Source organism: Nipponia nippon, unplaced genomic scaffold (assembly GCF_047370975.1).
Source record: "Nipponia nippon isolate SJK-2023a ecotype South Korea unplaced genomic scaffold, ASM4737097v1 scaffold_4, whole genome shotgun sequence".
NCBI classification, from domain to species: Eukaryota; Metazoa; Chordata; class Aves; order Pelecaniformes; family Threskiornithidae; genus Nipponia; species Nipponia nippon.
In genome coordinates this window covers 26,337,152-26,351,949 of record NW_028262358.1, presented here as the reverse complement: position 1 = coordinate 26,351,949, position 14,798 = coordinate 26,337,152, and the positions used below count along the sequence as shown (strand labels likewise).

The 14,798-nt window shown below is 43.4% G+C and overlaps 1 protein-coding gene across 11 annotated transcripts in view; it reads left to right on the top strand.

Annotated features, from left to right (window-relative positions):
- TRERF1 (transcriptional regulating factor 1) overlaps nucleotides 1-14,798 on the top strand; it is a 104,333-nt gene that overhangs the window by 15,832 nt on the left and 73,703 nt on the right. For 9 of the 11 annotated variants that reach the window (XM_087776520.1, XM_087776519.1, XM_087776510.1 and 6 more), the window contains one exon: nucleotides 13,667-13,722. The gene's annotated coding sequence lies outside the window, so the exon portion shown is untranslated. Of the gene's footprint in view, nucleotides 1-1,297; nucleotides 1,408-13,666; nucleotides 13,723-14,798 lie in introns of those variants that run through there. The other 2 variants (XM_087776513.1, XM_087776516.1) reach the window with 1 other exon arrangement.

Genomic DNA, 14,798 nt, shown 5'->3' with positions numbered 1-14,798 from the left:
GCTTCTAATGTAATTCATCAGGATTGCCTGGCTTGGCACATGCTGCTTCATTAGAGGAACTTATAAATTCAGGTGGCTGTGGGTTATTTTATGACATAGCAGTTTTCACCAATGATGTGATGGTCACCTACTCCATATTTCCTATCCAAAGAAATAAATGTGTCCCTCTGCTCATAAATGTGACGCTGAAGAGTTTATGAGATAGTATCTGTATTAAACCTCTCAAATATCAGGAGCAGTGTCTCTGAAGTGTAAGCTTTGCCTCCCCCCAGCATCTTTCTCATTTGTTTTAATAGCTGAAGAAGACTGATTTGAAACTGTTGAGTTTTAAATACAAATGGCATTGTATGGTTTTGTGTTGTATCATCTTCTATCCTGGGATGATAAGAATTGTTTCTAGTGGAAATGCCCTTTATTTACTTCCAAAAATGCCCAGAAGAAAATGGTGAACTCTTATTTGGGCCAAAAGTAGGCTTTTCCATCTCCAGGAGACAGCACGGACAGGCTACATAAGTGAACATGATAGAAGGCAAAAGAGAAACTCCAACTCGCCAAATGTTTGTGTATGGTATAACTATGCGCCCTGTCACAGAATCATATCCATGCATACAACTCAATAACCCAATACATCACTCCTGCATTATTCATCCATCAATTTTTCCTTTTCTTACTAATGCACAGCGTAGTTCTAGCTTACTTCTTGCCGTCGTTGCTTGCGTACATTTTCCTCTTTCCTGGCTGTATGAAGTTGGAGTAAAGTAATGATCCCAGCAAGCTTAAAAAAAGCAAAGCTATTAACATGGCCCTGTCACTGTTAATGAACATCTGAAGTTTCAGAGAAAGGGATCTAGCCTCTGTCATTACTGTGTGGTTAAAAATCTGTGGAAAATTCATACTGGTGCTTGGAAAGTGGAGATGCTAAAGGGAGACCATTAAAGCTTTTCTGTCCATTTTTCTAATCAAAGGCAACTAAAACCTATTCTGTAGGGTGCTTCTCAGTGTGAAAAGGAAAGACTTCAGTTGTGTTGTACAACTCGGAGGAGAAATGATAGTTAGCGTCCCTGGTTTTGAAAAAATAAGCAAGTGATGTTAATGAGGATAAAGGAGAAGAGCATTTTTCAGGAAAATGGAGTTTCCTGTGAAGCCCTTACAGCTTGGAGTCACCAGCCCGTCAGAAGCTGGGGGTTGCAGGTGGGTTAGTTGGGTTCGGCCAAATTGTGATTGCTGCCAGCTGCGGTTGGCTTCCCTGCCCGGCTCTTCTGCCTGCAGCCCCTCCTTCTTCCTGCTCCTCTTCTTCCTCCTGGGCTTGCTGTGGCTTGGGAAGGAGCAAGCTGGCTTCCTCATCTCTTGGTGCTGTGCAGTGCTGTGCAGTGCTGCTGTGCCCAGACCCATGCAAAAAGCTATAAGGTAGGGAGGGAAGCTGGGAGGTGTGGGAAGAGGCAAAGGAGGGAAAGCGACATAGGCCAAAGCATTAGGCTGAGGCCTTTGGAAGACATTTGCTAGGTCAGTGGTGTGGACCAAGATCATTTAGGAAGGATGATGCCCTTGAAGAGAAACTTGGGTCTCCTCCTCTGGCCATCCCACAGCCCTTGGAGCACTGTGGAAGTTACTCCCTGGCTACATCTCCGTTGGCAGAGCAGCCGTCCACCAAGCTTTTAACGCCCTGTGATTCAGTCCACTGGTTTCCATCTCTCCCCCTGCTGTCAGCAGTGGGCATGTTCTCGGTCTAGCAGGAGGCCTTTCTGCAGGGTTCTCCCTTGGTTTCTCAGGGGGTTGTCTTGTTCCTTTGTCATCCTGTGTGTGTGATGTGGAAGTGTGGGGAAAAGTAGTTTTTTTATTAAACACTTCCACTAGCATAGGACTGCTGGGCCCTGCATATGGCATCCTGAGGTGTGCTGCTGCTCTGAGGGTGTGCTAGGAGCGAGTCCTCTCTCGGTAAGAGCGGCTCCTTTGCCTAGCTCCCCATCTTTCAGCAGGCAGGGCTAGATCCTGGGTTGCTATCGCTCCTCGTTTTCCTTCCATGCCTGCGTTGGTAGCGTCTCTGCTCTTGCTGGCAGGACACATGGTGGAGGATGTGGGCATGTTGGCTGCAGAGAGGCTCGGCAGCCTTGGAGGCCCAAAAACCCACCATCTGTAAGGTATGGTCATCTTGGAAAGCTGGACGGGTCTGGCAGGGTGCTCAGACAAGCAAAATGGCGTCTTGAGGAAAACCTGATGCTTGTTTCCTTGCCTGCAACATTGATCTTTTGCAGGTAGTGGTAAATTTTTTTTCTTTTTTCTTTTTGTTGAGCATTGACCGGTTTTGGTGCTGTCCTTGAGGGCAGCAGACTTGCAAGGTGTACCAAGCTGGCACTGTGAACAGCCGGCACCTACTTTGTGTAACAGGTAAAATCTGTTGGATTAGAGCTGAACAGCTCTCACTTGGCTCTGGATCGTACCCAAAATAAAGCTGCTCAGGTTTGTCAAAGGGGTAGTTGCTGGTTGCTTCAGCTTCTAAAATTTCTTTGGGAAGAGTGCTGCCTTTTGCTGGCTGCCTGCAGGTTTAGTCTGGTCGGACACTTACATTTTACTGCATGGTCTTTGTGTTGGGGCATGGACCAACTCCTAAAGAAATCGCCCATTCCCCCCAGCGAGCATTTCCTATTACGGTGATTTGGGGCATGGTGGTGTCCTCCTTTCCTCATGGCGGGGGGGGGGGCGGGCGGGAAGGAGCCTTTTTTGCAGGTTTGCCATAGGGAGGAGGTGGTGTGTTTTTGATTGTGTGGGTGTTCTGATGACCTTCCTGAGATAAACAGGAACCATGTAGCTGCTGGTGGCTGGAAAGGACTATCCTTCTGGAGGTCCAATCCCTTACAGGTTTGTGGTCTTATTTCTGTAATAACTGCTCTCCGAGACGCTTCAAGAAATCCCTGTTTAACCAAACTGGTGAAACCATGTGGTTTTGGCTTTGAGGAATTTCCCCACCAAATCTGCTGGTCTTGCCCCTCCTCTGGCTTGTGCATGAACGCCAGCATTGGCCCTCTCCTGCGCCTGGGGTCGAGCCCACAGCAAGCGAGGAAGGACTCTCTTGCCTCTTCTAATTCTTTTTGGCAGAAGGGAGGAAGTGGTAGATACCAATCTTCCTCTCTCGCACATCCTTCCACTCGCATCTTGCTGGTGGCCACCCAAACTGTCCCCTAGAGATGCTACTCTACCATGACTAATTTCCTGGTGTTTATTTTGAAAATGCAGTCATCAAAGTTGTGCAGATCAGCTGGGCCAAGTTCCAGCCCCTTTTGTATATGAAAACCTAGAAAGCATGCGTCTGGGAAGAGGCGTTTCTTGTGATTTGAAGACAGGGAGGGCAGTAGTGAATGTTGAGGATTTTCATAATTTAATTGGTGTACCTTGATTTCAAAATCAAGACTTAAGTGCATTGGAAGTAGTAGATGCAAACTCTGCCAGGTACGAAGACTAACCAAGGCTGTAATTGTTAAAAATTTATACTGTTAATTATAATGCCATAAAAGCTCCAAGTCTGATTGGCGAGATGATCCACCTGTGTAATAAACATTACCATGTCTTTCCTCTGCCATTTATACAAATATTTTTGTTGGTAGTGTTTCGTGGACAGCACTACTTATGTGACTCTGTTAGACATAACTGTTGATTAAACTTCCTTGAAGAAATATTTTAACTAATAGATGTACAAGCATGTGAATTTAGCCAGTTCTTTATGTGTTGTTTTCCCAGCTATAAAAATGTTCCAGTTAAGGAAAATATTAACTTTTCTCAGCAAGTAAATACTATTCTAGGGAGACGATTTTGTGTTTTCTGGTGTTGTGTGGTTTTTCTTTGGGGGGGGGGGGGGTGTTAAAGAAAAATGCTAACTGAATAAAAAGCCTTGCTTGAAGTATTGGTGATTTGGTAATGTAAGGTCAAATATTTGTATTACTCATATTTATTGTGTGCCACTTGTTTGAAAACAAACAAATTCTAATATGCATTTTGTGTATATATACAGCTGCAGATGTTGTAAAGTACAAAGCACAGACTAGAACAACAAAAGTAAGCTTTAATTGTAGTAGATCCACTGAATTAACCGAGATGCCTGGGGAAGTGAATTTAGAGACAGGAATTAAGACAGGTCCCTCCTTTATCTGAGCAATTCAAAAGTCAGAAGTCATCTAGAATTACATTTTTAAGGCTAGTACAGTTTCAATATCTGAAAACCATTTTTGCCAGATTTTGCATTTATTGGCGGAACTATAAATAAATGCAGAATAACTTTACTGAACTCTATGGAGTTTCTGCAGATCAGTATCAGCCCAATGGCGCTTGGAGTCTGCCCTCACTTCTTCCTCGGCTGGAAAAGCCAACCCAGTTCTTAAAAACTGGGGGGAAACTGGCTGGGCATTAATCTTGGATAACTGCGTTCTCAGGGTTTTTTTATGGGGGGTGGGGTGGTGATTTGTTTTAATTAAAAAAAAAAAAAAATTTTTTCAGACAGATGGTTTCCTAGGAGTGCTAGGAGAAATGGTTAACTAAGGAGTTTCCTGTTACCAGTCTTAGTCCCAGCATTTGACTCCATAAAAACAAAATACAGACACCCCCCAGCCTCTCGGAAGCCCACCTGAGCCCTGCAGACAGCCTCCACTCTCCTGCGGCCACCCCAGCCTGAGCATCCCTGAGGGGAGTCTGGAGCACAGAAAACTTAGAGGTTTGGTAAACAAAGTAAGGGGGAAAGTAAAGTTCCCCCTTACTGTACGTAAGGCTGTACGTTAGTCTGAAAAGAGGGTTAGGAAGTTCCTTGGATGGTACGAACCCAGCTTTTTTGCAGGGAACTGCTTTTAGATTGCTTAGCTCTTTAGGAATGGGTTGATGCCATTTAATCTCAGGGAATAGTGAGTCAGTCAGTTACTCAAAATAACATTTTTGTTAAAGCCTTGCCCCAGTGTAAAATATTTGAAGTTTTTTAAAAAAAAAAAACAAAACAAAACACACCACCTTTTTTCTTTTTCTTCTTCTTTAAAATTGTCTCAAAGATCTGACAGCAAGCTGTGACATGGTTGTGACACTCATTATCTTGACTTAAGCCTGTATCAAGACTCCACTCCAGGGAGTGCAATCATGCGATAAGCAGACTAGTCAAACACATCTTAATTGCTGCGTTTAGGCACTTCTGGGGCCTTCTCCTAGCAGAGTTTTGCAGGATTGGGGCCATGAATTAGCTTCTTCATACGCTGCCAGTGACCCCTGTCTGAACAGGGTAAAGAAAAAAAAATAACATGCATGCTCATAGAGACATAGCAAATAAGAGGGCAGTTCACCTTTTAGTTTAACTCCTGGCAGTGCAGGTTTTATTGAATTGCTGTAAAAGAGGCTTGGTAAGATGTAAAATGGACTTGTCCCAGTGTCCTCCGATGCTCGCAGCACCGAAGTGCTGCGGTGCCTGTCCTGTGTTTCTTGGGTTAAGTAAAGCGGGACAGCAGGAAGCGAGGATGTAAACTGTGCTTACTTCTCAGAAGCAGCAGGAAAATAATGACATCACTGTTTTTTCAAACTTTGAGCAATCTTAAATTTATGTAGCTGTTTTCATCATATCTATTTCATGAAGAAAAATGTATATATTCCGTAGTGCTTGATGTGGTCGTACTCTTTTAACAGTGGTGGTTCATACAGACGTAGTAACTGCTTTGAAATGGTGTTTGTTTTATTGCAGACCTGATAGTTGGGAGGGAATGGGAATTACAAATTTTAATAACAACAAGTACTGGCAGTATTTTTTCCAACTATCCATTTAAATATCTTCTCCTTTATTTCTTTTTATGTGAAGTTTGTGCATGTTATCCACTGAAATAGTAGTATATGAGACAGTTGTAAGTCAGCATTTTGTGTAGTAATCCATTTCAGCAGATAAAGGGCTGTGAAACTTTTAATAAAAAGTTTTAAAAAAAAAAAAAATTCTAAAAGTTCTGGCTCTGGAATCCCATTTTTTTTTTTTCTTCTGAAATTTTTACTTGTTGGTGTAATTCTTTTCAAGAGGTTCTGCTGCTTTCAGAAAAAAACGATGCTCAATGAATATCATGGGATAATACAGAAGCCTTTGTAGGATGTGCACTGACCTACCTAAGAAGCCCAAGACAGATAATTACAACATTTCTTAGTCTACGTGTAAATGCACTTTGCAAACGTTTTTCCATGCAAAGAATGTGAACTAGTTATGTTTTGGAATCTATACCTATATGGAAAATGGACTGTAAGAGAGATGCCTATTTCAGGCGATTTTTGACGAGTTCCAGATAAAAAAAAAAAAGCATATTAAATTATTAGGCATCTTTACTAGGGTGTAAGGAAGATTTATGCTGTAATGAAATATTGCTGCAACCTGATTTAGAACTTGACAAATCTGGTTTTATAGGGCTGAATTATAAGGGATACCTCATTATTTGAGGGGAAAACTTTTTTTATTGTTATTTTTGGCACCCTGGTCTCCTCTTTGGTCGGGCTGTGCTCTGTAGGAGCTGCTTTGGGCAAGATGTCTTGGCTGATCCTTTTTCAAGGGAGCTGTGCAGGATGAAGTTGTAATTAAGGATCACATCCCGGCAAGCTTTTCTTACCACATGTGGTCACTGATTTCAAGTTAAATGCCTGCAGTCCTCATTGCTCCTCTGGGTCAGAAATGTAGGTCTTCTTAAGAGCACAGACTTCTGCTTTATTGTCAGATATTCCTTACTGATAGTATATGTCAGATACTGCCTACTGATACTGTATATCAGATACTGTATATATAGTATCAGTAGCTATACAGAATTTAGCTACACCAAAATTACACGTATACAGCTTGCCTTTTTTTTTTAATGCCTCTTTCTTCCTTCTGCATACAGACCTCTTGATTGCCTCTCGCTTTAAACTCAAAGCATGCCCTTGTGCAACGTATTCGGAGGATGACCTGGCATTATGGCTTGCAGCAGACAATAAGGAACATCACAAAAAACCCCATCATTTGCTCAATTTAGGAAGTCTACCCAAAATTTTGGGTAGCAAATACCTCTCTGACCATCTTTTGAGACTGCTTGTGGTATTCTTATGTTGCTGTTCACAGGTTCTCAGTTGAGAAACAAAACTGGAAACAAACTAAGTTTGTGCATTTGGCTAAACTGAAGAGCAAATTTTAGCTGGAAATGGTACTTCTTTATGGGGTAATGAGATTCTTGTGTGCAGGGTTTCTGTTTCCCCCACTGCCCTGGCATGCAAAGTGATTGATCTTAAGCAAATTACATACACTTGTAACTACAACCATATATGTGCACATATGGGAGCATGTGACGAAGGAAAACAAAAATGCAGGGTTTGAGCTCAGCTGGTAAATCTTTCAGGAACCTTTTCTCCTTGTTCCTGGGAGAGAGACGTCTCAACTTTTCCCGATGCTGTCTGTGTGTTACCTGGCCCTGTGGCTCCGCAAGTGCTCTTTCTGATGTGCTGGGCCTACCACATCAGAGGAGTAAGGCATTGCCGAATGGCTTAAGTGGTCAGGTCTAAGTAACAGATGGAGTGTTTACATTTAGGAGAATCTTACACTGAATACTTTAAAATGACTTACTGGTAAGCACAGCTTTAAAAGTTTAAGAAGCAGTTTGGTGTGAGTTGAATGTGCACTATGTTGTGTACTTAGCTTCAACTGTAAACCATTTGCTGAGTTTTAGAGGCTCTGATGTTTAGTCTTTGCCCCCCCCTGTTTAGACATCAGTAGCCAAGTGTTTTGCCTCTGTATGTAGCCTCAAGTTGCACTTCTTTCTGGTGTAGTTATCAGATCAAATTATTTATAAAATGAGGACATCCTTTTGGACTACATGTGTAAACAGTCTTAAATATGTGCACAGGCAGATTCTTGTCTGTTTATCCACGGTTGAAGCCTAAATATTAATAAATACTAATATTAAATAGTGGGGATTTCCCCCCCACCCCTCAATCTTCATTTAAGTTTTGCCTTTACAGCTCAGATTTCTTCTGTAGACTACCCAAAGAAAAACTTTCACCTTGCCCTTGATCAAGTTATTAGTTGCAGTATGTCTCTGCTACTGTGATTTATCATGAGTTAGGGTAAGCAAGTGAACTCTTTCAGAGCGGTTCCTACTGGGCAGGTATTAGCGTAATCAAAACCATGGCAGCAATTGCTGGTGCATGCATCTGAGGGTAGGATCTGCCGTCTTCAGGCAGTATGGTGACTCCAAGTCTGTTAATTTTGGAGTTAATGGCGAGAGCTGGAAGCCTGCAGCCAGTCCACCAAGCTGCCACTTAAAATTTCCTTTGAGCCAAGTTGGTGTTGGACTTTCCTTATTTGTAAGACATCTTGACAGGCAACAAAGTGCGCCTCTTGTAGTAGGGATTTGGGGGCAGTGGGGAGGGACTCTCAAGATCGGAGGTGGCTGGTGTCGCTCGGGTCCCTGCAGTGGGGAGACGCTCTTTTTGCTCTCTCTGCTGCATCTCTTTGCACATGCTGTGCTGGAGACCTGGGAGGTGCCCATCAGAGCCGCTGCCGTCAGCTGGAAGGGGAGATGGGAAAGCAAGAAGCGAGACACTGTAAAACAAGGGCTGAGAAAGGTGCATCTTACATAGGTTTTAAAGGTACCAACTGCTGCCAGGGCAACTTCATTTGTGTGTTTGTTTTAGCTTTCTGGCTTCTTTTTTGGGCTTTTTTTAACAAAACTTCAAACATCCTCTTAGCCAATGACAGCAAGGTTTGCAAATCAAAACCAAATCTGAGCATAGCACTACACTTGAGTGAGCTGTGCTAATCTAAGACGAGCTTCTGTTTCCTGCTTAGAGCTTCTCCCCCCTGCTCTCGTTTGGCGCATGTTACAGTACTGCGTGCTGACAGACACCTTTCAGACAAAAATCAGTTGAAGTGTGTGTGGTGGCGACTGCTCTGACCTAGGTATTTCATGTGCTTATTGGCTCCCTACTCATGGTTAGGAAGTAGCTGTTTAGAGTCAGGTACGCTACAGAGGAGTCCTACGTTTGTGAATTAACATCCAGAATGGAGTGGTCTTGGGTCCTTTTTGTGCGTTCCTATGATCAGACAAAAAGTGTAATCTGCTAATAAAAATAATCCCTGTAAGAAGTCATACAGTTCAAGTAGTGTGTGAGCAGAGTGTTTTAGGTAGTGAATATGTTGAACTGATACAATCCTGAGTAGTCCAGCTCTGCGGTTTGCGTAAAAGCAGCCCCTTAAAGACCCTGTGGTCTTGTCTTCCACCAGCGACTCAATGACTGACTTTCACTTTCCTTATGGTAAGAGAATCGATAGAGAAGAGAATTTGCCATTAGTTCTCTCTCTCTCTCTCTTTGCATTTTTCCAGACAGTTTGGCCTCCACAAATTGTACAGCCTCCCTTTTCTCTGCGTGGGAGAGTACAGACTGCTGCTGGAGGCAAGGAGGAGAGATTAACATTCATCTGTTCTCTCCTCACTCTTTTTTCCATCCCGTGGGCATGGGAGACTTACGAATGTGCCGCTTCTTTGGGGAGCGTTTCTACTCGTTGCTCTGATGAGAAGACCACAGAGACACCGGTAAGGTGGTGCGAGTTTCACGTTGCTGATTAAATAGGCACGTGAAAAAGCCAAGTGCAGTGGTTCCCTGAAGAGGTCAGAGAGGAAGATGGAAGGACCGGCATAAGCCTTAGGTCGGTCACTTGCTCAGGAATCTCCTTTTTCCAGAGTCTATGTGCATTGAGGGCTTAATGCAAAGTCTGCCTTTTCACTTGGGTCTGTCTTGAAAAGTGGTATGAGTTTATTTTGCAAGAACTCTGTTTTGAGTAGAGATATATACTACTTTGATTCTTAGTCTGTGTTTAATGTTGCCTGTATAGCCAGGAAATCTGATGGGGAATATGGGGAAACAAATGTTTTCGGGGGGGGGGGGGGGGAAGTCTTTGCTCGTGTGGAAGCTAAAGCTGATATTGTACCTGCGTGTACAATCATAGCAGTGGTTGATAACACTCAAATGCAGGATCAGGAGATTTAGTTTCACTTTGTGGTGTCGGCAGGGACAGGAAAGGTCGTGCAAACACGCGTTTCCGAATCACCCTGCCGCAAGGGGAGCTCTCAACTGGCGTTGCCCTTCGGTATCCGTTTACCCTTCACAGGAGACAGGTACCAAGGTGGGTGGACACCATAAGGAGGTGATGTGTCTTCTGACGTCTGTTTCCTTCTGCGTGAGCACCAGGCTCAGGCTGCCTGGGCAGACCCAGCAATCGCCTCGTTGTCCCAGTGTCTCCTGCTGCTACCAAATTGGAGGACCTCTCTCAATTAACAGCCAGGCATTCTTTCTCCCCATTGCCCCCCATCCTAATGGGGAGTGGTTGATAGTTAGCATTTACTGTTTTATGGCTGTGGAAGGTTTGTTCTCAATGAACTGCAATCAGGAGGTCTTGCTCCTTCGGTTAGTGGCCCCTGCAGGAAAGAGGGCAGTAGGCCCCTTCCCATCCTTTCCAGTGCTAGCCGCTGCCCAGCAGGGTGTGACGAGCCAAGTGCCACCACCACGGTGGCCTGGAGGTGACAGAGCTGCTGGTGTGGATGGTGATTGCGAGGATTGCAGAATCTGGGAAGTCTTCTGCGCGTGCAACCAACATCTTGTGTGAGGCGATGAAGGAGTACAAGTGCAGTGTTTTTGGAAGGATATAGTGAGGATTTTACCCAGGGTAGCATGCGTATTGCTGAGAGTGGCAGGGAATTTCTATGGAGCTGCTTGTTGAACTTGGGGAAGGATGTTGCTAACAGGCATCAAGTGTGGTGAGGTCAATACAAGAGGAACAAAGCCACCTATTTAGATAAAGGCAGGGGAAGGGGAACATGGCCACATGTGGGACTGGTTCAGGCTAAACTGGTCTGTGCAGTAGTTTCTGCAGCTCTTCAGAAACATACTATGGGGCTGAGCTTCCTAGGTCAGACAGGTCTACGGTCATGTTCCAGTCAGGCTTTGGGAAAGCAGGAACAGCACCATCTGTGTCCCACTTCATTTGAAAAATAAAATAAAAAAAAAAATCTTGAATGCCAGCTATCTGCCAATATTGCATCCAAACTCTATCCCAGTATCTAGGGGCAGAAGAGGGAGATGGTTTCTGTGGGGAGAGGTGCCGTTCAGAGTGGAAGAGCTGCCTGCACCTGGGGGTGCTGCTGGATCCAGAAACCACCAGAGGAGCACATGCAGGATGGCTGGGAATCTGTCCAGCCGCCTTCTGTAGTACAAAACCAGTCCTGCCCAGAGAGAGGGAATCTGAGTGCCATCCTGCTGACAGAGCCCACAACGCTTGGTTTATGGATCATGAAGAGGAGATTGGAGCATTTCTGTGAAGTGGATGCAGAGTGATGGGGTGGTTAGGAGCCACCGTATTGATGGCTGAGGCAAAAAGATGGTCATGGCTTTTTCCTTGTAGCCTGGTCATTTGGGCGTAATGTTTTGGAAACAGATTACGTTGTGGTTTTCTACAGGCTGGCTATTAAAATAGAGCCACTATCTCGATGGGAACTAACACGAGCCCTCAGCCGGACACAGGAAATGAGCAGCCTCGTTTTTCTTTAATTCTTTTCTTGCACATCTCCCCCAGCAAATGCCCAGCGAGTTTTGATTTGCTTATGAAGCTGCTTTTTCTGAAGTCAATGTGTCATTTTCTCTCTTCCTCTCTATTATAGAAGTTGAGTGCTGCTTCTGTCCTGATAGTTCTATGTGAATGTGAACACCAGTAAGGCAGTAGAGAGTTAAAAAAAAAAAAAAAATCCATTAATTAAAATATTTACATTGGAAGCTGCAAAACATTTACTCTTTGAGTAAAACAAACTTCCCCATTGTTCTTGTATGATTGCTGCAGTTTCTCTGAAAGTAGCCAGGAAGGGGTTGTGCTCTGAGGAATTTTACTGGGTTTGCAGGGGAATAGGAGGGTAGGGATACTGAAGTGGGCTCTTGGTCAGTGGCTCTCTTTTGTTCAAATCTTTGTCACATGGACAAAAGATCTCTTCTTCATAGAAAAAAGGAAAAAAAAAAAAAACACACAACAAAAAAGAATGAGAAAACCCCCATAGTGGTGGAAGTATGTTGTCATATTATTCTGGTAATGCCAAAAAATAAATGATCATCGGTAGAAGATGAGAAAAATGATATTCACTGGATGAAAGGTTTATCTTTAGCACTTAAAGTGTATGCTAATGTACACTTAAAGAAAGGGGGAAGGAAGAAGCATCCCAGAGAAGGCAGTTTGGACCCTGGCTCCCAGGCAGCCCTTCTGGCTGTGGACCCCTGTGCTGCTGTCCCCATTTTGCTGGTGGGGAAATGGCAGCGCAGCACGGTGAAGCACCTGTGTTCCTGCTGGAGTCTGTTGGTACATGGCTCGCCACTAAGGAAAATGAAGTGAGGGTGCAAATCGGGGACATCAGACCATTAAAACACCATGTTTTCTTTGCATCTAGTTTTGTAATTTAGGCACAGGGCCATTCTTGGCAGCATCGCTACAGGAAAAGTAAGCAAACGTGAAAACTATTTGCTTCAAATCCTTCCATTCCTGCCATATCTCCCCCCAGATAACTAGATTGAAAAATTAAGGGTGGTTTGTTTGGTTTGTTTTTGTGGTTTTTTTTTTTTTAATAGTATTCTCTCAGACAGGGTGCCATTTCACTTTTACACATTTCTGGCCTTTTCCAGTCTGGCACTGGACTAACAGGCTTCTAGGGCTTGTGGGCAGGACGCTGAAAAGGCTAGAAGGGTGTGTGGAGGGGTTGGTTTGTTTGGTTTTCTAGATCCTTGTTTCACATTTTTCACTCTAGGCAGACTCTTAGGCTTTTCACAGTTGCCAGACGGGAGGTCTCTCTTCTGCCCTAGTGACTCGCAGACTGGCTGGATTGCAGGTCATGTCTCCTTTTCTTAACAGTGCCACAGAAAAGTGTTTGTTCAAGCCCGAGTCTATCGTGACTGTAAATTTTATTGACCATTCCAAGGTTGCAGCTTTGCTGGTTAGGTGCACGGTACTCCTTCCTCTGATCCCAGGTATGCCAGACTGCGTCATGTTTACCTATATTATAAAAACATCTTTGTTGCACTGAAAGGTTGGTTTGTAAAGGTGTTAAGAAATTAAATGTACTTGTTCAGGGTAGGTGTCATTTGAACTCGTGCATGAGAGCTTTGTTCCATCCATTTCTTGCATGCTTCACTATATTTAAGAAAGGCTGACAGTTTCTTGGCCTGGAGAAAAAAGGTGCTGCATACCCAGGTTTGATACACTGATGGAAAATTGTCTCCACAATGTATAACACCGCTGTGATTATTTCTAGCCATTACCACTGGTCTCATTTTACAACCATTCACATTATGTAATTTGATGCTCATTTAATTTAATGAGAGGATGCTGCAGACTTATTTATGACTCGGCAGGGCAACCTGTATGCTTTGGCCACCTCTATCCTTGCCGAAGGAGGAAGAGCGTGTTTCTTACAGAACATGTTACAACATCTTTAATACCTTTATATTCAGGTTTCCCAGATTGCTGCAGATGGGAGGGCGACTTGCCTGGGGTGTAGATTATACTGGAATGGCAGCAGAAGTTTAACTTTTTTTTTTTTTCCCCCCTTGAACTGCTTATTAGCCTTTTGTTGTCAGGTTATCAGGAGGTATTAATGGACTTTTCCTTTTGTTACAGATGGAATTTTATGACTTGCTGGATTCTGAATAGGACGAGGAGATGTGTCTGATAAGGTAAGAGAGAGGGTAAGATAAATATGCTCCTACACAAAACAGTCTCACTGGTTGCTTGTTCGGGTTGAAGTCAACTGTTTCTTTCCCTGATAGAACCCTGCAAATAACTGATGTATTTATTTTTAAGTTACATCTGCTTCTGACCCTCTGAGCAGAGACCATCTCTGTTCTGTGCAGCTTCTGTCCTAGTCCTTTCTCCTGGTGAACTATGTACAAAGTCCAGAAGACAAAAATTGTGTGCCTTTCCAGGCATGGGGGTTAGCAAGATAGGTCATACTTATCCTACTATTTTAGTGCTTTTTATAAAGTAACAGGTGAGGTAGAAGAGGTTTTGTTCAGTTTTGAGAGATTGCCTCCCCCCCGCCCTGGACATTTGAAAGGTAAAAAGATCTTTGAGCTGTTTTAACTTCTACTCTTTAAAACTTGTTTTTCGTGTTGCAGTATTTTTGAATTTGGGCTGTTTTTATTAGGACAAAGCGTATATGAGTAGAAAACCTCTAGGTTTGAGTTTGAAATGAGTATTTGCTGTCACTCATGTGCTGAAGGAAGCCGTAGGTTTGCTGATGTTTGGTTTTTTGTTTTTTTGTTTTTGTTTTTTTTTTTCAGTAGCAGCATTTTTAAGACAGTGTTTAGATAGATACTTTTTTCATTCTGTTTCTGGTTCAGAGGCTTCCACTGGCAGAGGGGAGTAGATGTCTTTTAAAACTTTTAGGTGTTAGGATAACCATATTCAAACAACAAACAGCCAAACACAGTAGTAGTATTACATAGGGATTGTCACTGTCTTTCAACTTATGATCCACCCTGCATCTATCTAGCTCTATCACTTATGTGTTTCATTTTGTCTCCTCTGTCTTCCTGAGTTCTGTCCTGTTCACAGGCCTCAAAAATCCCTATTGTTCTTTTTGGCTGTTGGTTGGAAAATGTAGTGGAAACAGATAAATGATGTCATTGCATGAGGACCAGGACTAAATGACTTTTTACTTGGATTCAGAGATTTAGCTCTTGTAGACACTCTTGAGGTTTTGGTTTTGTTTTGTTTTTTTTTCCATTTCAGTTTTGTTTGCTAAGTAGAG